We start from the raw sequence: 25,645 nt of genomic DNA, 5'->3' as shown, positions 1-25,645 counted from the left end.
CGTTCCACGTGATGCTGTTATACCATCTGTTTACGACCAGTTTACTAAGGTCCCACATGTCTCATAAAACACTTAAGCAGTCTCTAATGTGGCAGGTTGTTGAGGGTCTTCTTTCACTGGACGATGTACACGATGAAAATCACTGGATACGTTAGACCGCAAATGCCTCAGTAGCACAGGTGATTGTAGCTTATAGCGAATTAGAAAATATTCTTATAATGCACCCGAGCAATTATTTAGTGGAGTTGTATGTAATGTGAATATGGTATGCAGTATGTTATTTAAACAGTAAAATTACAATGTATTAGAACCAAAGGCTTATCGCGTCATCATAAAATAGAGGTTGAAACAGCTAAGTCTCATTTAGGTCAAGCCGTGACACAAACTGATCGAATTAAAATATCGACTATCAACGCCCGGTAAAAATCTTCACCAATATTTACCTACCAAAGTATGGATATTGACAATTATTTGGTATATCAGGGACACAAAAATTAAATTTAACTTAAAATCTGTACAAAATTTACAAACAGAAGCATATTGTTTAAGCACAATGTTATTATATTAAGAACTGACAATGAAAATTCGATTATATGAAAAGTAGACAATAATTGGATGTGAAACAAAGGCGAGGATGTACTATTATGACTTTTAATCAATTTCGTCGACATTCTCAATGACGGGGCCGACGTGATGCGGCCATATGAACGCATCAAACTAAATTTAAATGTAATAAAAGCGAATTTCAAAGTAATGGAATAACCGCTGTCATCCTGTCCGTGAGCCGATGACCTGATAGCGAGACAACTATTGATGGAAATATTATTCGGGTTATTTATATTAACAAGTGCATTGTTCAAAATGCTAATAAAATACATAGTAACATTTGAAGTCGTATTACAAGTAATAAAAGTAAACCATAAGACAACAACAATAAATATGAGATGATTATGATAACAGTATGGAGTGAATAATACAGGTTTATCAAATTTTATTAGTTGGTGCAATTTATAAGGGGTTGCAGCACTGATACCTAGCTTATTAATGTTTAATAAAAACTTGGACAAACGGCATGCGAATGAACGATGTGCAATGGAAGAAATATAGTAATTACGTTAAATTATTATAACATTATGTATTAAGCTCTACCACAAACCCATATTCTATGTATCCGAGAATTTACAACAGTTAGCATTAAAAATAGAGAACATAACGACTGCCAGGATAGTAATAGAAGGTATAAGTACAATAAAACAAAGTCTCATTTAAGTTTATCAGTAAGTATTAGAACAATTCTAAACCATTTTAAAATCATTTAGGTCTTCAGTTCTATTAGTTTAAGCAAAAAAATTGAATGATAACATGAACATATATCTTAAGAAAATCCACTATACCAACATGGATGATACTATTAAAGTTCCTATCCTAATTACACAACTTACAGGAACGATTAAATCAGGCAGATCGATCGTGAACACATTACCAGCAAATAGTTCGAGATAACACGATTCAACACGATTAGTGATGGTCTGTTTGTGACCGACTTCGAGTAATTTAGTCAATAACGGTTCGCGCGGTAATGTGTACCGATGTTATGTAATAATAGTACAGTTATTACATGCCTCTATTAACATACGACAAATAATTGGTGGGTGAAATTCTTAGCAAATTAATATAGAACAGAGAGATTGAATAAAAGAGCATATCAAAAGATAAAGAAATAAAGAAGCTAATGCGTTAATTCTTAAACAGTGAAATTAAGTAAATATAAGGGAAAGGGATTCTTTCTATATTTTTTTACTAAATTCTGTATTGAATTAGTTAGTCATGAGTAACATACAGCCTGGGAAAATAATTTCCAAATGTAATTAAAACAATTACTAATAGCCTATTTTCAGCTGAGAGAACAAGGAAGGAAAATATAGTGGAAAATATATGTACCGTTACTTATCCAAAGGTGTGTGTAGTCTGCTATTTTGCACTTGGCTAACGCAATGGGCTAATAATGGGTAAAATGGTAGAAGCTTTTCCAAAAGTAGGTCAGTTTCAAGATTAATACTAATTTAAAGCGCAATATGGATTTTGTCAAGGTTTTTTTAATAATAAATTATGAATGACTTAAACATTAGTATATATATAAGTAAGCTTTATCTTACAGGGAGGTACATCAAGCAATATTGAATGAAGTAGGACTATAACACTGTACATAGTATTGTTCTCGAGAATAATATCGCAATAGCTATATTCTGGAGTCATAAACGAATTTATTGGTCTCCAACGCAATATTCAAGACATTTACCTCCATCATTAACAGGGAGTTCAGACGGCAATAATCGTCAGTTACAACACTAGGAGCAGTTCCATTAAAATTATCTAAATACCCATCAAACGCAATACTATCGTTAATAATCTTCCTAGTAATGATCGTTGGGTCCCTGAACCCCAACATTTCAAACCGATCCGGTCGTGGTTCGGGTCAATTGATTGAATTCGTAGCCGATCGCCCCCCGTCACTCACAATGGCCAAATTAATGGCTGAAAGAAATGACATCAACCGACCTTTATTGAAAATGTTTAATGGTATTTTTTCTCGATCCGCTTTTTTTTCTCGTACTCTTCCATTAGGTTCCGTGATGTATTTTTTCGCTATCCTGTTTATAAAAGCCACAAATTTCACCTCTCAGCCGAATCCGCTGTCAGCATTTACCTGTCGACAAAAGAATAATATTTATCAATCAATCGGTCTTTGTCGTGCAATTTGGGTTTATGGAATTATTGTATTTCTTCACTTTTATACGTATTCCCAATGTAATGTAATTTTATTAATAATTTTGTACGTCAGTGATGACAAAATGTATATGAAGCATTTTACAAAATAAACTTGATCAGGAGGCACGGCAGTGCCTCCGCCAAGTCGAGCCAAAGTCGAGCCAATGGGAAATTGTAGTGTACGTTTTCCTAAAAAGTGGGTCCTAAAATAAAGTCGAGCGAGGTTAAACTCGTTCTACGGAAAGCAAGTGACCGAAAATTATGGAGTAGACGAGAAAGGATATCGTAGAGGTCCTTAACTTACAGAATTCTTTTCATCAAATATCGGTTCGCTTGGTGTAAAGGTTGGCCCAAGGTTGGCCAAATAATATCGCAATCTAGTAAAGGATACATTTCCTGATACATTTGGTGTTTTAACTACATAACCATTATATTTAGGCAAAATTAAATGGTGTAAATTAATCCTACTTCAATAGTTACAAATAACTTGAAAAACGACGAAATAATAATAATTAAAGCAAAATTTGTTTAAAATGGAGTCAATTAATAATTTTGATCCCTTTAATTGGATTTATAGTGAGTCCAAAATTAGCTTAATAAAATAGTCACCACAAATGCATTACCGTACCATTAAGGTTTCCACACAATTTATACGTGTATAATATACCGACACATTCCTAAATTACAAACATTGTTCATTTAGTTACAGTTCATTTCGTCCATTCGTGCTCTGGATGTGTGAGTGATGTGTGTATTATAACAGCTATGTGTACGGTGCGTGTAAAACATTTATAAAGATAACCAACTTATTTATCAACTTAGTAAAGGGTAGAAGTATGTAAGGGGTTCGGCTGTATATATGGATTCTTCGGCTGATCTTAACAGATTGTGATGATTTAAAAGACAGTGTATGGGGCTAGTTGCATCAACATGTAAACATGCAATTAAGTAAACATGTAAATGTCATAAATTGGTAATGAATAAGTAATGAGAGATTAGTGGTTTGAAACTTAACTCCACATAGTAGGGAATGGGTCGCAACAGGTAGCGATCGAGAGCGACGGTTGTCGTCTACCGTCGGGGATTGCCGCCAACTGTCACTGTCTTTAGCGACGTCCACCGATAATCGGCAACGGACGTCGGCATAGGCTGTCGCTCGTATTTAAGCCCCTTACTTCCAACCGTACAAAACACTCTGCGTTTGAACGCCAGACCGAGCAGCCCCGCCTGCTCGCGCTCTAGTGTTTCCTAACCCAGAATTTTCTCTGGCCTTTCGGCCGGTTCTCGCCTACTCGATATTATCGATAGCGGTCCGTGCTTTGTTTATTGCCAATTTATTGGGAATAAACAAAACTCACGTCCCGACGCGTTTGAGTTGGTGGATACCTAACGGTGCCAACGAAACCAGCTAGCGTTGACCCGGTGCGCTTCTCAGACCTCTCGGCCTGAGAGAAACCGGCAGACCCGATCCCACTGCACTTGGGCTATCCCAAGGGTGACGGTAGCAGTTACTTTCCCTTAGGGGTAATTGCATTTCCCTCCCCCTCCCCGTTAGCTCCCTGCCTCGGCAGGGAGGCATCCCAGGTTACCATGGCCTACATGGTAACAGATAGGTTTTTCGAGGCTCTGTCCTCCCTCTTGAGCAAGGAGCTCAATCGCCCATTTGACTCAGTCAAACTCCGCTCCCTTTGCGAGCCCTTGAAATCCGTAACGGATCCCCTGTCCGTTACTGATTCACCCGCATCCCCTGATGCCACCCCGAGACACGAGATGGACTTCGATGCCATCTCGCTCAAACGCCCCGCCTCCTCCGACGAATCGTCGGAGCACACCCTCATCACCGCCCCCTCCTCCGACGACGACCAGGGTTTCACCCCTGTCAAGTCGAGGAAGACCAAGAAACGACCGGTGAAACGCGTCGCTAAGGCGACAAGTGAAACCTCTTCCGAGGCCTCTTTCGAAGCCACCCTAGCCCCAGCGGCCCCCGCTCTGGCCCCCGTGCCAAAAGCCTCCACTCTGGCCCCCGTGCCAAAAACCTCCACCGAGCCCCAGAGCTCAACCCCCGCGGCTAAGCCCGCCAAGCCAGCCACGCGCTGCGAACCGGAACTTGCCAAGTGCAAACCGCCCCCACACATTTTCTTCAGAGATAAGTCGAAATGGTCCGACTTCTCTAAAACCCTAGTGGAAAAACAGATCCACTACACCAAGGCACGTAACCTTCGCGACTCTATTCGCGTTTCATGCCCCACCACCGAGGACTTCAGGAGCCTCATTAGGCTCCTAACTCACCTTCAACTCCCGTACCACACGTACGCTTTAGAAGAGGACCGCAAAATCAAAGCGGTCCTTAGGGGTCTCCCCTATGAGCTCCCCACCGACGAAATCCTAACGGATCTAGTCAACCAAGGGTTCCCCGTAGAAGGTGTACACAAGCTGTACAACCGCAAAGGGGTGAAATACCCTCTAGCCCTGGCCATTCTAGCCAAAACTCCGTCCTCCAAGGACATCTTCAAGGAGAAGGAGCTCACAATCTGTGGCCTTTCTGAGATCAAGGTGGAACCACCTAACAAGCGTGGCTACCCTGCCCAGTGCCACCGCTGCCAGCTTTACGGCCATGCAGCGGCGAACTGCACTGCCCCCCCAAGGTGCGTCAAGTGCCTAGAACCCCACGCCACACGTGAGTGCAAGAGAACTCGTGAAGACGAGTCCCCTCCTGCCTGCGTGCTATGCACCACTTCAGGGCACCCGGCTAACTACCGTGGCTGCCCTAAAGCCCCCCGTCCCGCTCAAAAGAAGGTTGCTAAAAAGCAGCCCTCGAAAGCAGGCCCACCTCCGGTCAACTCGACCAATTTCCCGCGGCTAGGGGCCTCCAAAACCCCAACCGCTCCCATGAGTTGGAGGAAAGTCGCACCCGCGACCGCCCCACCAACCCCGGCCCCTAAGGCCACTCCCACTCCCCGTCCCACCCAAGACGCATCGGTAAGGGAACATATCATGTTCCTTAAGGACTGCGTTAAGGGCGTGAACCTCGACGAGATCATACTCGTCTCGCAAAAGATGCGTAACGCCAGCCAGGCGGAGCGCATCGCAATCTACTCTGAACACCTAGCGTTGTTCAAGTCCATTCAATGAGTAACGTTCATACTCAACCCCTTCATCCCGGTCGTCAAAAACCTAAAGGCGTCTCGCTTATCTCCTTCAATGCACGAGGTCTTAAGCCTTGCATTCCCGAACTCAAAGAGTTCGTCCGCAACAGGGATATCGACCTGTTGCTTGTTCAGGAAACTTTCCTCAAGCCCTCCCTTAAAGGCGTAAGTCTCCCCTCTTACGCACTTGTACGTAATGACAGAGCCGACGACCGTCGTGGCGGAGGCACTGCCATCTACTACAAGAGATCCTTCCATTGCACCCCTCTGGAAACACCCAAGCTCACCAATATGGAAGCCACCATATGCAAATTAGGCATGACAGGACACCCGTCCCTGATCATAGCCTCAATTTACCTCCCCGCCAATAAAGCCCCTCTCCAAAGCGACTTGGAGGCCCTCCTCTCGCTCGGAGACTCTGTCGTACTATTTGGAGATTTCAATTGCAAACATACCGTTTGGAACAGTCGTCTGACTAACACCAACGGTAAGAAACTCTTAACCATTTCCCGCGCACTGGACTTTGATATCTTCTCTCCAACAGCGCCAACCCACTACCCCGATCGGGAAGACCAAGAACCCGACGTGCTGGATTTCGCCCTCCTTAAAGGCGTCGCGCTCAATACAAGAGCGATCGAAACACTGGACGATCTGGGCTCAGACCATCGTCCAGTCTCTCTACAGTTAGGTCCCTATGATCCAACTCCCCATACCTCCTCGAAAACCTTCACTAATTGGGAAGGGTACGAGAAATCTCTCACCTCGGCCATAGAGGCCCCTGATTCACCGTATACTATTCCCCCAGACTACCTTGTTAGCTCGGAGAAAATAGACAGTACGGTGAACTCACTCACCCAGCTAGTTCAGACTTCGCTTCATGACAACGCGAAGGTGGTAGAGGTCCCGAACCGAAAACTACCTCGCGAGGTCAGGAAGCTAATCCAAACTAAAAACGCAGCCCTCAGACGGGCCGCCAAGTATCCCACCCCTGTCCTTAGGAGGCGCGCTAACGCCCTCCAAAGGAAAGTCAGATCCCGGCTAGCCGAAATGAGGGACTCCAACTGGAACTCTCTCATGGAGGATATCCAACCTTCTCATAAGGCATTCTACAAAGTCGCTAGACGATTTCGTACCGAAGCCTTCTCAAGCACTCCCCCTCTCACGCGTCCCGACGGCAGCATAGCCTTCGAAGACGCTGAGAAGGCCGAATGCTTCGCAGATAGCATCGCTGCGCAGTGCTCCCTCAGCACTCAACCGTGCGACCCTATCCACATTCTCAAGGTGGAGGAGGAGGTCCTTAAAAAGATCTCTCTCCCTGTCACCTCTGCTCCCATTAAAATCACTACAGACGAGGTCCGGACCGTCATCCGCGGTTTGAAACCTCGTAAAGCCCCAGGTCCGGATGGTATCTCCAACCTGGCGCTCAAACACTTCCCCGAGCAGGCACTGACCCTTCTGGTCATTATCTTCAATGCCTGCCTCGATCTCAGCTTCTTTCCAACAGCCTGGAAGACAGCAACAGTTATCGGTATTCCCAAGCCTGGGAAACCGAAACATATTCCCTCCAACCACCGCCCCATTAGCCTCCTCAATGCAATGGGCAAGGTTTTCGAACGGGTGATCCTCGTTCACATAAGAGGGCACCTCTTCCCAATAGATGCTCCCCCACTCATCATTCCTCACCAATTTGGCTTTCGCCTCCAGCACTCGTGCCCCCAACAAGTCCACCGCATTGTCGAGTACATCACAAGCGGGTTTTATCCAAGACGTAACAAGACACTAGCAGTCTTCTTCGACGTCGCCAAGGCTTTTGACAAAGTCTGGCATGGAGGACTGGTATACAAGCTATACCATTCTGGTCTTCCTGATCGCCTAGTCCGCATCGTGGCTTCCTACCTTCAGGACAGAACCTTCCGCTACAGGCACGAAGGTATCCTCTCTCCCCCACGCCCCGTAACAGCCGGAGTCCCTCAAGGCTCAGTGCTCGCTCCTACATTATTCATATCGTACTCCAACGATATTCCTATCCCCAAAAATGGGGTGCAGCTCTCACTCTTCGCCGATGACACCGCCCTTTACATCCAAGGGCAAAAGGAGTCATCTGTCCTCGCCAAACTCCAACGCTCGGTCAACGAGTTAGGAGATTGGTTTAGGAAATGGCGCATCGAAGTCAATGCGGAGAAAAGCTCCGCAATGCGCTTCGACCACAAACGCAGGCGCTTAAACAACCTGCCCTCCGTCAAATTACTTGGGGCCCCCATTCCATGGAGGCCCACAGTAAAATACCTAGGAGTTACCCTTGACCCGGGCCTCACCTTTAGACCCCACGTCTCTAAGGTCACCCATACCGCCCGCTCTTACATGAGCCGCCTCAACGCCATGATTGGCAGACACAGCAAGTTGTCAGCCAGGAATAAGCGAACGCTGTATAAGGTTTGCATTCGACCGGTGTTAACATACGCCTCTCCAGTCTTCGCTCACGCGAATCCCACCATCCTAGACAAACTCCAGGTCATACAAAATCTCTTTTGTCGTCGGGCACTTAATGCCCCCTGGTATGTCAGAAACGCTGACCTCCACCGCGACCTGGAGCTCGCTCCAATACAACAAGTCCTCAGACAATTCTCTGAAGCGTTCTTCGACCGCTCAGAAAACCATTCCAACCCCTTAATCAAGGGTGCAGCGGACTATGCTGCCCCTCTTCCTACCCGTTACAATTGCCGTCGGCCAAGAAATATCTTGACCGACGCTCCTAACAAACTCTCCACCGATGTGGAGAATCTTCTGGCCGCCCACAGGGGCGTACAACTCTCCATAGAGAATCGTCTTCCCGACGATTCTAATCTTATTCATGATACGTTGACACCTTCAGTGTCATCTATCCAGCGGTAGCTCTCTAGGGAGCGCCGCTAGCGCCTCTCGCTCCGCAAACAAGAGGTCGCTATCCGATGTCGGCTGTACGGTCCCCTTGGACGAATGCCTTAAAGGAGTTTTTAGTGGGATGGTCCTCCCTTCAGGAGGACCTTTCAGTCAGCCCCACACGACGCAGGCACCGGCCGTCGCGGCCTGTAAGTGCTTGGACGCATTTTTTGCTCCTCCCTCTCCGTAGAGGGTCAGCCCTTTTTCCACCTACATCTGGGCGCCAAAAAAAAAAAAAAAAAAAAAAAACCGTACAAAAGCAATGACGCACACAAAACAAATGAAATTACACAAGTGTTACGTAAGTAGCAGCCGAGTAGATAAATTCGGCAACCCTCCGTGCAATCTAAGGGGCGCTTGTCCCCTCATTACTGCGAGGCGCATTAGGCCTCGCGGGGTCCATTAGACCTGCGGCGACCGCGCTGCGATCCTAGTTTCCGACCCGACGCTCCCCGGAGCACTTATATCCCCATCCAGCTATATCCGCCCCTAATAAGGGACTCGACGCCTAATTGACTTAACATCGGATTAATAACGGTTTAGGACTGAAATATGTTTACCGACACGACCGTAGCACGGTCTATTTGCTCGGAAGTGGTGCTCGTTGCTAATTTATAGATGGTGAGCATTTTAAAGTGTTCGTTTTGTGAGCACCCTAATGTTGTTCGGTTGAAACGCTATAAGCCTCGCCTATAGCGTTTAATTAATTGATGGGAGGACCCAGGGGCCAGGTGTGTTTGAAGTCGTAGCGTTGGCTAGAAATCCCGACAAAAGAAATGTGATAAACAATAACGTTTTCTATATATTTCATAGCCCTGCGCTGAAATTCCTTGTATCATAATTAATACGAGTGACACACATAAAAAAAGAAAAATCAGGAAAAGAACTTTAAAATCATCCCTTTATATAACAGCCTGCCGGGAAACGAAGCCGAAGGTCGGTGCGTAGCAGACAGGTATAGTTGGTCATTATAAAAATACTTTTTTTTATTACAAAGATTTAATACAACTTGTGTACACAAGTTCTTCAACAGCTTGTTTCAACTTATAAAATCGAAAATCAATCGAAATCTGGCAACATTCACAATCATCCGAATCGCGAACCTAATAATGCCGAGAAGTATTTTCGGGGAACTTTTATTTTTAATCACGCACCCAAAATTGCTAAGAAGCGTCAGGTGGGAAAAACTTGGACCGGAAGCTTCTGGCCCCAGGTTTAATTTGTAGTCACTTATTGAATAGTGCGAAATGAGTTCGCGGCAGAACACTCCGACAAAACTTGTGAAACTCCGACAAAAGTTGGCTGAAAGACTTAGAAACTTCGACAAGACTTGCATACTGTTGCTGTGCGTGCTGAAGTTTTAACGTATTCATAGTAACTATATACAAGACAGTATTACAATCTGAATGTTACTGAATATTAAAGGAGAATTTTATAATACAGAGCGAAAAACTAATAACTATATAATTCAACAAGATGCCATTGCCAAAATCATACAATAACTGTTATAGTTTGAATTATCCGTATGTGAGATTAAATAAATAAATAAAATAAAACGCTTTCTACACTCACACTAGGATTCCGTGTCGTGGGTGCCATAGACACACACATAGACTAATACTCAAACACCCAGACCCAGAAACAGAAATCTAAGTTAATCATTTAGATATCTGTCTGGCCGGGGATCGAACCCGTGATCCTCTGCATCGGACCGGTATGGTGACCGCTCTGCCACGCGGGTCGTTCCTGCGGGAATGTATGTAAAGTATTATTGGAACACCAAATTCGTCGAAATATTTCGACAAAAGTTCTCTCGAAGTAGTCTCTTGAAGGAAGTTTATTCGTTAAATTTCTTCGTGGCAATTGTATTTATTACGTCTTCATCTAACGGTAGAAGCCTAGTTCTTCACTTTACGTTAACTAAATATTCCCTGATTTTAAGAAACTTCCTTGAGTCGGAAAGTCCATTTAATACTTGAGAAAGGACACGTCGACGTGGCCTTTTCGCCTTTCAACAAACTTACTTCGACAGCCAAGACTTGTAAATGTCTTCGCTGTTAATTTTGTTCATTCTTATTTTACGTTCAAGACTATTCGGACCATTCGATACTATGTGGTCAATGCCAACAATGTATTTACATTACCAATAACGTGTCCAATCACGTAGTAGTAGTAATTAGTGTCATTATTTGACTATTTTTATATGACTTACACATCTATAAAAAATAAATAGTTTTAAATAGAGTTTACAATATTTTATAACTTATTCGACAAAACGTATGGGGTCACAAAAATAAAATCCATTTGTACCTCTATAAGGACGACTTACAGCCTGTAAATATGGAAATATATCTGTAACTACAAAACTACTTCTAACATTTTTTCTTAGAAGTAGTAGTTTGTTAGGGAATGTACCAAACTACTTGTAACATATTTACAACACCTGTATTTTTTTAAATACTCGAGTACAAACAACTTTGTTCAAAGAGTATACTGCGAAAACCCCGCATCATTATTTCTTAATTATTTTTAAGCATCGCTAGGGTCGGTCTTTGGTTAAAGGCAATCTCCATTAGGCCTACACGGACCTTTTAATGTGTGCCCTTTAATTTTACATTCAGTTTCCCTTTAAAACATAAACCCTACGGTCTTATACGGATATGTTCCATTGAAATAGTAACAAAATTACAGAAACCCAACGATATATTAGAACTAAAGTATATACCCTGTAAAATGATGATGATAGATGAACGGAAGGCGCAAAATAATAAACTAGTTTTTATTTATTTAAATGTATTGCATAAAATATGATAAAACTGTATTCATGATAAAACCACTTGAATATGTCAAGTTTCTAAAGATTTAAAACTTTAACGTTTCATATATTTTTTTCCGGATTTCGTACAGCTTATTCCATTGCCGTTGATAAATCAACTTTAAAAAGATCGAAACCGAATGTCCAAGCCCAAAATATTCCAATTATTTCAATTTAAAGTGCCCGGCGTTCCAATTCTCCGACTAACCAACACTTCACTACGTCCGACAGTGAATACCTGCTGCGAATAAAACCTCTCAACTAGACATGGTCGGTTCCAGTCTTATTTGAGAACGACTACGTAACCGATATTTGGTTTTAACGTCGATATGGAAAACGGTTTTTACTCGTATATCGATATTAGAAACACAACTTATTAGCGACCTGTACCCTTAGTATGACATTTTACATTTTTACAAAAAGGTCTGTTTTTGTATTTGTTTATTTATGGAAATGTATGGAAAATATAAACAAATACAAAAACAGTCATTTTTGTAAAAACGTAAAGGTGAAGGTGGTAGACTCCGGTGGCACGACCGCCACACCTATTTTTGCTTATAACAGCAGTGTTAGGCGCTGCTGTGTTCCGGTTTGAAGAGTGTGGTATGGGAGACAGACTTTTCCGAGGCGTTCCAGCTTAGTCCTCAGGGGTAGCGGCGCATCTGTGGCCGACCTCAGGTAGGAATATCTAATCCTATCTGGGGTTGATTACAGATTTCCATGGGCGGTAGTAGCCACTTACCATCAGGTGGACTGCATGCTCGTCTGCCACTCTTATATTATAAAAAAAAACTCATAATAATAATATTAGTAAGAAAACGGTTCTCCTCATAGTTAAGGTACGGTATCTACATACCTACCAGTACATGCCTACTCCCATCCACTCAGCCTTCCGGCAACCTATTCAGTGCTCATCAATTAAAACTTTCCGTTTTCGTGGATATAACTCCGAATTTATCTTCGAACGTTTAAACTTTTTTCATCTGCCACCTGCTTTTATAATACTTTCGGCTATACTTTCGTTAGCCCTTGATGCAGTGGTGCTCAAAGTTCAAGTAGCGGATTTTATAGCGAAGGATATTACATGTAAACTCTTTCATAAGCTAAGGACTACTTTATAAATAGTAGGTGGAAAACCTTGATATGCAATAAGTTTTTTTTTTTTTGAAACTGTGTAAAAATATGTTCACATTATAATTAATAAATAAGGTATATAATTAATAAATAAATTTATATAATAAATGTATTTCAATCGATTGTAAGGTAAAAGTCTATCATACACTTGTTTCTCCCTCGAAAGTTTACATAGAGTGCCTAATAGTATGTCTTTGGACACATTTCTTATACCGGAGAAGAAAGGAAGAATGGATTCGGTGCCGCTGCAGTCGAATCGCGGATATTGTAGTAATTTGCAAGTGAATACGAATTCGTGACATTACTTCAAGAACATTGCGTATTGCAGGATTAGTGTACGTGAGCTTAACGACCTCGTGTTTTCGTGTGACCTCGTGTGACCTCGCGACCAACATCCTTCTTATAAATTAGTATGCAAAAATAACTGCAAGAAAAAAATTAATATACGAAACATAAATAGAAAACAATTATATTAAGACTTATTCCAAATAAAATTTATTACTCCCAATACACAAATATACAACTTAATATCCGGGCCGCCGGTTGAGAACCGCTGGCTGAGCCCATCCAATATGAGAGTTTTAAGCAAACACCTCGCTCTAAATAATAATCACCGGATTACCTGAAATTTTCGGGGGCCGAAGTAAAAAAAAATATTTTTTCGCTTAGTTAAAACTTTTTTTTCTCCCATTAAACTGGAAGCACGTTCGCATATAATGAGTTGTCGGGAAGCAATTGCGAATTTTACGGTTATATTTATTATTACTGGTAACATTTATGGCCCGAGGCCGCCGTGTAACGATATAAGCTTTTTGCGTTTAATTCTCGATTAATTTTCGCACAATTATTATCTTTGTTAGTTTAAATGGACGAAGAGGATTCTTACATGTGTAGCTGAATATGGTTTTAACCTTAAATTAATATTTTAATAGCATTTTTATTGAAATGTTTTACTCTATGTTATAAAGGTAGCATACAGAAATAAATCTTCGACTGTGTAGTATAAATTTTCTGCACTATATCAAATTAAAATTTAGTTAAAATTGGCAAAAAGAGTGACCCAAATAATTAAAAGTAACAATTTTGTGTACAATAAGTAACAAATTCGCCAACATTTTGCTGGTTGCAAAAATATAAGATATACCATACCTGTATTTTCTGATCATCTTGCGTAAATACAATATCCGAACGGAGCCTGACCACACGTTTGCGAAATATCAATACGTCAATATAATCGCACAGAAATTAACATAACGATGCGCATTCCCACAATACAAAAATGTGCCCTTCTCCACATATGCAATAGCGTTGTTCTTTATTTAAAGTTCAACATTACATTCCTTTGTTATGCGTAACGCGTAATAATTTAATTCCAAGAAATGCGACTTGCGACTAACTCTCTCAGATGCGACTTTCATCTGCAAGGAATAAAACAGTGCGAAGGATATTATTTTGGTGGAACTTCTGGTTTTGTTGTTATAATATTTATAAATGACAATGTGATGATCACTAAGACTGGATAAATAAAATAAAATAAAAACATTTTGTATTATTTATATTTAAGTTTTTTTTTATTTAATTTTTATTAAAGGCTTTTGAAATTTTATTATAAAATATGTATAATATGTCCGCGTGGTGAAACATGTCATGCAGTTGTTTTTTTGTGCGTTTGTTTGTAATGCTTTCTACACTCACAGCCCTACACTAGGATTCCCTGTATCGTGGATGCTATGGACACACACAGAGGCAAATACACAAACACCCAGACCCAGAAACAAAAATCTAAATTCATCATTTAGAAATCTGTCTGGTCGGGGATCGAACCCGGGACCCTGTGCGCGTAAGACCGGCATGGTGACCGCTCCGCCACGCGGGTCGTCAAATAATAATGATAATGCAGATATAAATAATGAATATCATTCTAGACCTGTACGCTTGTGTACTTGTCTTCGTGTATACGACTATCAAAAGGATAATAATAATTATTATTAAAAATATTATCGCAGAACGCGGTTATCGTAAGTCCACCTTAACAAATCCAGCGATCTTTGTAATAGCTTCTGTATATTCCATTTGCTCAGTCACGAGTTTATATGTACAAGGGCACAATAGCACGCTCTATACTTTCATAATTATATCCTTAGCAATCTTATATCCGGTTCGTGCGAGCTTTGATCTTTGTTTAAAGACGTTTTAGTTTGTGTTTAAAACTATTCTTATTGTTTTGCCGCAAAACAAACAATGCCGGTTTTGTAGGAATTGTATAAACGTTTTGTTTAAGTGAACATTAAGTGAACAGATATTGAGCTAATAAGGAAATAATTTTTCATAAAATTACTAATCACAAAACAACCATCAAAAAGACTAATTAATCAATTATACAACCTTTCAATGGAATAGGTTAAGGTTAAGCCCAACTGAACCATTTGAAGTGGTAGAACCCATTGTGGTCGACTCCTGAGGCCACCACCAAATTCTTTTTAACAACAATAATATTAACCCTGTGCTGGGACTTATCCAAGGCTCCAAGGCGTTCTAACTTAGTTCCCAAAAGTAGCAAGACGACCAACCTCAGATATAATTCTAATCTTATCTGGGGTTGATTCCATGTCCATGGTTTACAGCAGCCACTATTTACCATCTGGTCGTCTACACGCTTTTTAGCTACTTTTATATTATAAAAAATTATAGAACTTAAGCAACTTTAAACCTTACAAAATTTTCTTTACTATTAACGTAAAAAACTAATATAATGAAAAACTACAATATCCTGTAATAAAATACACCAACTTTTAAACCGGAAGAGCTCAGTTTCAAGTATTAATTTTGTACGAAGTTTTCATTAATACTCGATGCACTCTAGGTTAATAACGTCTATAATTCCCCGGATATTCCCGGGAAGTATTAAACGGGATATTACGGGAAAATAATATTAGTCTCCGTATCGGTTAAGCGAAATAGTCTTTAACAAATTAAAGTGTTTGTATGTCGGTTCAAAGTAACTGATAATTTTCGAGACTTAGAGTAAACTGGAGAAGACTTTAAAAGGTGGTAGAAGCCTTAGTGATTCGACTCCGTCGGCGCAACCGGCGCAACCGACTAATTTCTGCCTAATAACAGCTGTGTTAAGCGCTCATGTTTTTTATTTTGAAGGGTGTGGTAATGGAAACGTACTTTTCTGAGGCGTTCCAGCTTCGTCCTCAGGGGTATCGGCGCATCTGTGTCAGACCTTAGGTAGGAATATCTTATCCTACCTGGGGGTTGGTTACAGATGTCCAGGGGCGGCAGTAGCCACTTACCATCAGGTGAACTGCATGCTCGTCTGCTACTCCTCTGTTATAAAAAATACTTAACACATTACACCTAGTTTTTAGGGGTGCTCCCGGGCGGCATGGATTCTTGCCGCCCGGGGCATAGATCAGCGAAAATAAATATTATTTTATCTCGTTAATGGTTCGGCATAAATAATCTCTGGCCCTCCCATTCTAAGATTTATTTGCCTATTCTAAGGGTGTACGAAACCCTAAGGAGGAGGTCCTTGAATACGCCTTTAAGCCCTCCTTACTCTGGGAAGAGCACAGAAGTGGAAAACAATGAATGATAATAATTACAGGCATTCATTATTGGTACTTGTATTAAACTTCATATTTGTTTATGCAATTAATAGCTGACCCGGCAAATGTTGTGTTGCCATATAAATGGGTGCCATATAAGGGGTATGAACAATAGATATTAGCCGATTCTTAGACCTACTGAATATGCATATAACATTTGGTAAAAACCGGTAAAGCCGTTTCAGAGGAGTAAGGTAACTAACATTGTGACACAAGAATTTTATTATTTTTTTTAAAGTTTTTAAATTTCTTTCAAGAATTAAATTTGCCGACGCGCAACATGAAAATACTTCCCCTAAGGTTGTTTTTTTTTTATTATATAGTAGTAGCAGACAAACGTGCGGTCCACCTGTTGGTAAGTGGGTACTGATACCCATTGACATCTGTAATCAAACGCAGATAGAATTAGATATTCCCACCTGAGGTCGGCCACAGATACGCCACTACCCCTGAAGACTAAGTTGGATTGCCTCGGAAAAGTATGTCTCCCTTAACACACCCTTCAAACCAGAACACAGAAGCGCGTAACACTACTGTTATAAGGCTGAAATAGCCGTCGCCGTGGTGCTCATCAGAGTCACTCACCGGAGTCAAACCATAAAGGGCTCTACCACCTTCAAATTGTTTGTTGATAATTAGAACCAATGCTTCATCATCATCATCATCATCAACCCATTACTGTCCCACTGCTGGGCACGGGTCTCCTCTCAGAATGAGAAGGATTAGGCCATAGTCCACCGCGCTGGCCAGGTGCGTATTGGTAGACTTTCCATATCTTTGAGATTTTTTTTATAAATCTCTCAGGTATGCAGGTTTCACCTTGTTTTCCTCACGATGTTTTCCTTCACCGTTTTAGGAAGTGATAATTAATTTGTAATACGCACATAATTTTGAAAAGTCAGAGGTGCCTGGGATTTTCACCTCGGACCCCTCGATCGAGAGGCCGAGTTTCTTAACCACTAGGCTATCACTGCCTTCTTACCAAAGCTTATTTATGCATAAATATGCGTTATTTTTCAAGAGATGAGCCTATTATACGACATCGATTTATTTAAATTACGTCAGATAATTTCAATTAAGCTCATCGCACTTAACACAATATCTCGACATTGTTTCGCGGATCGCATTATGCAAATAGGAACAATGATGGTATAATCTATCAAGACGGCCTCGTTGTGTTTTTTAGGGTTCAGGGTAGGAAGGATTTTTACTAAGTATGATTTGAGCTGTCTCTTTATTTTGCCGTAGAGTTTAATAGAATCGTAGTCTAAATCTAAAATGTCTCTAAAATCTAAATAGAATATGGTATCATGGTGTATATTCTTTATGTTAAAGAACGCTAATTCTCAGAAACATATTTTGCCATCTCATAAATGGTAATATCTACTTTAAATATTACCGTTTTTAAGATAAACTTCAATAAGTTGATGATACTTGTACTTCTACTCTACTAATATTCGGTAAAACATTGTATCTATTATAAAATAATGTCTTAACAAATAAATCCTATCAAAACCACAAAGTAAAACAACGCGAGTAAAATCGGGCCACCGCCGAACCGAACTGGAGAAAATATTTTTCGGATTAATACATAACAGAAATATATTTAAACCGGTACGGAACCATCAGAGCGCGAGTCCGACGCGCACTTGACCAATTTTTTCCTCTGAGAGTTAAGTCACTCCCATTAGCTGGTTGTAAGCGGAGCTGGCGGAATACTCGCGAAACTCAATTATTTTTATATACCTTTTAGTAGAACAAATTACCTCCCTTTAATTACATATTATATTCCTGTAGATGTTAAAGTTATTTTGGAAACTTCAACCAATCACAGTGTCGTCAGTGTATTACATCATAAAAATTATATTATAAAATACTAGCTGACCCGGCAAACGTTGCGTTGCCATATAAATAAAGAATGTTATGGGTGAATAACGCTTATCACTTAGGGGTATGAAAAATAGATAGTAGCCGATTGTCAGACCTACTGAATATGCATATAAAATTTGGTGAAAATCTGTAAAGACGTCTCGGACGAGTACGGAAACTAACATTGTGACACGAGAATTTTATATATAAGATTAGCTCTTTGCAAAAAACAAATATTTCTCTACTATATCTACCATCAAATAGACCACAGCATAACACAGGTATAAGCACTATACCCATATAAACAGTAAGTGTGGTACTGAACTCCTATAACCTACATTTGATCCTAAACGGGAGCTTTTAACGTTTACCGGCAAATGGCTGTAAACAATCCGATGTCTACACTAAGCTTAATTGCCTCGCCTCTTAAACACTTCATTGGATGTTTCATCTATTAACTACTGCTGAATTGCTTCATTAAACCGATATGTTTCTTTTACTTACTGTAATTAGTAATTTGACTAGCCTAGAGTCCAGTAGTAGAGAGCCTGATAGTAAACATTTTATTATATACGTTAAAAAAAACGTACTTAAGGATTTAACTGCAATTTATTTTAAGATCTCGAAGTAAAAATGGCACTTATCCAATCTGGTGTAGATGGTAGCTGCCCTTAAACACGATCTGTAACTACTTTTAAACAGAACATGAGTCCTACCTGAATTAAATGACTAACATATTTTTTTATAATATTAGAGTAGCAGACCACAGCCCACCTTATGGTAAGTGACTACTGCCGCCCATCGACATTTGTAATCAACCCCAGATAAGATTAGATTTTTATCTGTTATCGCCTACAAATGCGCCGCTAGCCCTGAGGACTATACCGGAATGTGTCGGATAAGTATGTCTCACTTACCACACCCTTAAAAATCAGAGCCTACTTTAGCTCACCCCTAAAATCAGAGTACTGGTGCTATAAGTTAGGAAAAGGTGTGACGTTGGCGGCGCGGAAGTCGAAACACATTACACTTCTCCACCTTTACAACCACTGTAATAAATCACTCAAACGCTAAGCACGTAAACCGCACCACGCACACACTACAGACCGCGCTAAATCAAATATTACTCCAGAAATATTCCCGATACCAACCTAGGGCTTCGACTCGTACCGTAATATTCAGGTCACTACGAGCAGCACGTACTAGGCGTTGCAATTTTAAAAATGAAATGGAAGTGGCCGGGAAATGTTCATTTGTGCTTCAATTATTGCAAAGAGCCCACACACGGAATCCTCTTATGGTTGCGAAGCGTATCTCTCCTTGTAGCGAAAAGGGGAGCATAATTTTGTAATTGCAAAAACATGGACGTTGGGTTGAAGAGAAAATAAAGAAAAAATATTTAACGAAATCATATTGTGTGCAAAAGGAGTTGTTGTTAAGCAATTAAAGTAATGCGTTGATTATACAACCAGCTATTAAAAAAAAAATTGTTGTAAATTAAGTCTAATTTGTATTAAATAGCCACAGTCGCCTGACCATTTATTTATTTAATTATTACAAAATCCACAGCTCTTAAAATCATACAAATACATTTCTTATATAGTATTTCTTACAGCCAATTACGGATTTACATTTTTTTAACTGAAGAACTTATAACAGCACGAATAAGGGTTTTATAAATAGGTATTAATATATATAAATACAGGTAGAAATACTATAAATATATAATTAATTACAAACATAAACATACACATATGTATAATAATTATATACCAAAGATGTTATATAATTAATATGTATATTTCAATCGTACTCGTATGTGTACTTAGTCACTAATATGGAGATTATTAATGAATATTAATGATTATTAATTATTATTATTATTAATGGCCATCTTCTGTAATTAACTACAAATATTCGGTTACAAGTGAATTTTCTTCTCGGTAGTAAGTTGGAATGCTTCTTGTCTTTAAGCGTCTCCCCCTTACACCCAAACAGCTGTTACAAGCCAGAAATAGGTAAGAACCGTACTAATTTAACTTCGAACCATAAAGGGACATAATTTATTTTTAAATATCTCTTAATACTCCCATAAAAGCATAGGTATTATATGTCATTACCTTCTGTTCATATAATTATAGTCTAAATTTCTAAATTCGTCCCCACAGGCTGTAAAGTCAATTGTTGTGACAATTTCACGAGAGTCAGACGGTACCACAATTTACTTCAACGCCGCAACGTTGCCGGCGTCGCGTACGAATATCCTTGGAATTATACAAATTACGCACATTCGTATAATTTCACGACCACACTCTTTCCTGTCCCCGAAAGACTAATCTTTACTTACATCTACATCTCTATACTTAGGAATAAAATTTAATTTTCTGTCTGTGCTTTTCAAATGAAATGACCTTTTATAAATATTTTTAAATTTTCGTTTCATTTTTTTTGTTTAACTTGCATAATTTAACTCACGTTACTATGGGGTTATAAAAATATTTTTATATTTAAGTATAGAAGAAGCAAATGATCACGCAGTCAATGTAAGGTAAGGGGTAGGTAAGGGGTCATTGCCGTGGTATAAGGCCGAAAAAAATGTGTGGTGGTTGCCTTCAGAGACCAACCGAAGAGTTTTACCGCCTTCAAATTACTTTAAACCTAAAATTAACACGAAGTCGCCGTCAAAATCAAGTAGACCAAAAAAGCTCCACCATTCCCTGTAGTCGCCATTGGACAGGGGAAATAATTAAACAATTTGTGTACGTTATAGTGCTTTTACGAGCTCGAAAATATAATTTGCTCCGTGGCGCTTCCGCGACCTAACGAGTTTAGACGGATTTTTGCATATTCATTATTGGGGAATAGTGAAATATCTTGTAGTATTTCAGAATTACTATCATAGTGAAATTATAATAGATTTTTTAATGTTACGAACTCCTTAGAGCTTTTTCAACTACCGATTCTAAAGTCTGTGAAAACGCAGTTTTAATATAAGTCAACGTTTTGGTTTGTTTCGAGGTAATTTTTGTCATAACTTCATAACACGGATTTCCATAAACCTGATACTATTAACTATCTAACGCTTTCTGGCCGATGTCAAGTAGGAATCCAATCCTATCTGGAGTTTATTAAAAGTGCCTCATAATTAAACAATTTGTGTACGTTATAGTGCTTTTACGAGCTCGAAAATATAATTTGCTCCGTGGCGCTTCCGCGACGTAACGAGTTTAGACGGTAGCGTGAATTTTTGCATATTAATTACTGGGGACCAGAGCCACCGAGTAGATACGGTAATTCTAAATTGTCTTGTAATATTTCGGAATTACCAGAGTAATAGTAGAATTGTAATAAATTGTAAAAAAATGAATTTAATGTGTTAAGTTTTTTAACGTTATCGTATTTAGACACTAGTTTAAGTTTACGCGCGCATACACCATACGCGCGCATACATAAACCACGCCGTAAAAAGTAAGCAACCATTTTGGAATGTGAATTTATTTTATTAACAGTAAATTTCATTAAAATTCATTTTATGTATTTTTTTCTTTTAACTTTTTCGTCACTATCGGTCACACAAATGACAACCTCGCAAACGATTATGCAATTGCAATCAGTCTCCAGTTCTAATGTATAACAAAGTATGTTATAAAATCACAAGTAACCGGGAAATCCCAACCACCCACAATACGTGACACAGCCATAAAATAGACGATATTATTACCACGTCATTCACAAACGTACAAAAGAAATGTGAACGACAAACGAATTTCCCGTAAAATTATACGCGTAAATTAAGTTTAGCTCACGCAAGTATTTTTGTATACACACGAAAATACACTAACGGGAATAACGTTGTAAGTGACGTTTACATGCAGACAAAATATTAGTATAATGGTCTCCAAGAAATTACAAACCGTATTAAGCAGTTAGAAAACACGAATGAAGATGTTTAAATCGGCGATCTCAACGCTAAATAACGATTCTTCCTCCAAACATCGCTATGATACAAAGTGGGAGGAAAAATACATAATTAATATAAAAGGCGTTAAATAGCTTTTTTCTTTATACTAGTTAAGTTTAGGTTTTTGTAATATGCACAAGATTAGTTCACTACAGTCAAAGATTGTGAAATCTACTAATTCTCAAATGGCCAGCCGTAACCTATGATCTTGTAGTTACCTTAAACCTTTTAATTTTGAGACTAGTAAGGGATTAAATATTCATGTGATTTGGTATTTGTAAATTTATACATAATTAAAATTTATATTCATTAAAAATTATATTCACTTCTTATTCATCGCCTATATCAAAAATACCACTAAAAGCTACCATTTTACATATAACTATTTATATAAAAAATCTTTATGCTTATCAAATCAGTAGCTACTTTGTTAGTAAGCTTTTCTAAATCCTAGAGTCAGCCGAATATCCCCCGCTTTGTACTAAGACAGCGACGCAATCAGACTTATTCGACTAAAAGACCGTCTCAGGCATTGAGATTCAGGTGAAACTTTGGGAAACTTTGTCCTAGTTTTAAAACGCGACTCATGCTTCTATTCGCAAATATACCAAGCAGTATCCTACCAAGAAGTTATTTTTATTTTTTTGTAAATGTGGAAAATAATTTTATTACGAAAATAAAAATATATGGAAAATATATTTTTCATACAATATTTAATTAGAATCATAACTTTCAGCAACCTAATATCTCCGTGGGAAAGCGGTCACCATACCGGGGGGGTTACTACCATCTCTTAAAACAATATTATTTTAATCACACTTTTACTTTTTTGAAGGAAATTTAACTTTTTAATTTTAGTTTGTTTTATACAATGGATAAGCGAAAAATTAATAAGGGTTTAAGTTTGTTCAACTGTGTTTGACGGAATATTTTATTGTTTAAGGAGGAAATAAAACTTTCCTGGACTATGATATTTTTTTAAAAGATGGTGGTAGGCCCCCAGGTCTGAATTTTATCTTCACATGCGTATGTCCATGATACACGGTACAAGGGCTCTTATCCTATCATTATTTCTTGACTTTACACCTTTTGATTTCCAGAGACAAAAACATGTTTACTTTAACGATCGTTTCCAGTTACTATTTATCTTCAATAGAAAGTGTTTTCCACGTAACACTTATCTTGTAGAGACTAGGAAAATACCTAATCGAGAGTTCATCTTCTTAGGGTGCTTTTCCTGTTTATTCCCGGAACAACAAATATTATGGGAAGTGCTAAGTAGGCGTGGCACGCTTGCCACTACCTGAGGTCCGCCACAGGTGCACCGCTACTCCCTGAGAATTAAGCTGGTATGCCTCGGAAATGCCTCCCCCTTACCCTTACGAAACTCTTCCAATTCCAAGAAGACGACAGCCTTGAACACGGATGTTATTAGAGAGAAATAAGTGAGGCGGTGGTGGTGCCACCGGAGTCGAACCACAGAATTTTCTACCACTTTCAAACCGGCTCGCATTTATCATAAAAACATAGCTTAGCTTAGCTAAACTAAAGGAATGAAAGTTAAGTAATCCTTTTGGTGGATTTAACACACATCTATACCTTAGCTACCTTCTCTGAAGGCACTCTTAACCCGCTTAGATGCTGAGATCCTCTATTCTCCATTACCTGGAGTTATATTGAAAATAATACGTATGCTACAGGTAATAAATCCTTTATATCTGGCTATAAATTACTGGAAGAACTTACGTGCTCAAGCCTTTTTCTTTGTACGTGGTATACGTACCTACGTTATTCAGCAGCGTTAATGGGAATTTACGTTACGAGAATTAATTTGAAGGTTTTTTTCCACTTTTCTTGTTATACGAAAATATGTACGAGGAAAATATAGGTCTGAATTTATTATTAAATCGATTTATATAAAGAGTTGTAAAAATATTTCAGCTTAAGCACATATTCGATCTATTATAATAAAAAGATTGTATAAATACTTCACCAGCGTAAATAAATGCACGGAATTGTTTATGGTAAACTTGCCTAAAATTAATAAGCAATTGAACCATATCAAAATATATGAAGGTGGTAGAACCCTTTGTGGTTCGACTCCGGCGGTACCACCGCCACACCTACTCGTATTTCTGCCTAAAAACAGCAGTGTTAGGCGCTGCTGTGTCCCGTTTTGAAGGGTGTGGTAAGGGAGACAGACTTTTCCGAGGCATTCCAACTTAATCCTCAGGGATAACGGCGCATCTGTGGCCGACCTCAGGTAAGAATATCCAATCCCATCTGGGGTTGATTACAGATGTCCATGGGCGGCAGTAGCCACTTACCATCAGGTGGACTGCATGCTAGTCTGCTACTCCTGCATTATAAAAAAAATATGAGTAATTTGATCCAATATCATTAATTTCTGCATTAAAACTGCTTCGCTCAAGTTTAAAGGCAGTTGCCACCATAAGGAGTGCATATTCGTTTCCTATTTTAATCTTATATATAAAATTCTCGTGTCACAATGTTAGGTCAAAAGCAATTTGGCTTTACTAAAGGCCGTTCTACCACAGATGCTGGTGTTCAATTGCTGCGACATATTTTTGATTGTTGGGAACAAGCACATGATTCTATAGGTATTTTTTGTGACTTGTCTAAAGCTTTTGATTGTGTTGATCATAAAACCTTATTGTTAAAATTACAATATTATGGTATTTAGGGAAATTCTCTAAAGTTGATAAATTCTTATTTAAACAATAGCGTCCAACGAGTGCAAGTAAATGGAGCATTATCAGCAGGTTCTAATATTAAAATAGGTGTACCTCAGGGCTCCATCCTAGGTCCGTTTCTATTTTTAGTTTATATAAATGATTTGCCAAATGTAGTAAAGGATTTATCTGAGGTTGTTTTGTTTGCTGATGACACTTCCTTGGTGTTTAGAGTAAAACGACAATCACAGGATACGAACGATATTAATGAAACTCTTTGCTTGATTCAGAACTGGTTTGATGCAAACAACCTACTCTTAAATTCTAATAAAACTAAATGTATTAAATTTATGCTACCAAATGTAAGGAGTACGGGGATGAATGTCGCTCTAAATGGTGAGACTTTGCAATTCGTCAATGAAACTGTTTTCTTGGGGATTACCATTGATTCTAAACTCCAGTGGGGTCCCCACATCTCTGCTTTGTCCAGCAGACTTAGTACTGCAGCTTTTGCAGTCAGAAGCATTAGACAGTTAACAGACATACCCACTGCCAGACTTGTCTATTTCAGTTACTTTCACAGCATTATGTCTTATGGCATTCTACTGTGGGGCAGTGCTGCTGACATAGACTCTATATTTACTATTCAAAAAAGAGCAATAAGGTCAATATATAGTCTGCGGCGTGGTGAGTCCCTAAGAGAACTGTTTCCCACTATTAATATA

At 39.4% G+C, this 25,645-nt stretch overlaps 1 protein-coding gene across 7 annotated transcripts in view; it reads right to left on the bottom strand.

Annotated features, from left to right (window-relative positions):
- The window catches only part of Pgant9 (polypeptide N-acetylgalactosaminyltransferase 9), a 227,913-nt gene that overhangs the window by 37,654 nt on the left and 164,614 nt on the right, over nucleotides 1-25,645 (bottom strand). Inside the window, exon 1 of one of the 7 annotated variants that reach the window (XM_073092956.1) lies at nucleotides 2,560-2,583. The exons of the other annotated variants lie outside the window; for them this stretch is intronic. The gene's annotated coding sequence lies outside the window, so the exon portion shown is untranslated. Of the gene's footprint in view, nucleotides 1-2,559; nucleotides 2,584-25,645 lie in introns of those variants that run through there. 7 annotated transcript variants of the gene reach the window in all.

Source organism: Epargyreus clarus, unplaced genomic scaffold (genome assembly GCF_041222505.1).
Source record: "Epargyreus clarus isolate Ecla_fem2 unplaced genomic scaffold, WU_Ecla_fem_2.2 ptg000004l, whole genome shotgun sequence".
Taxonomy (NCBI): Eukaryota; Metazoa; Arthropoda; class Insecta; order Lepidoptera; family Hesperiidae; genus Epargyreus; species Epargyreus clarus.
This window is presented reverse-complemented; position numbering and strand designations above follow the sequence as displayed.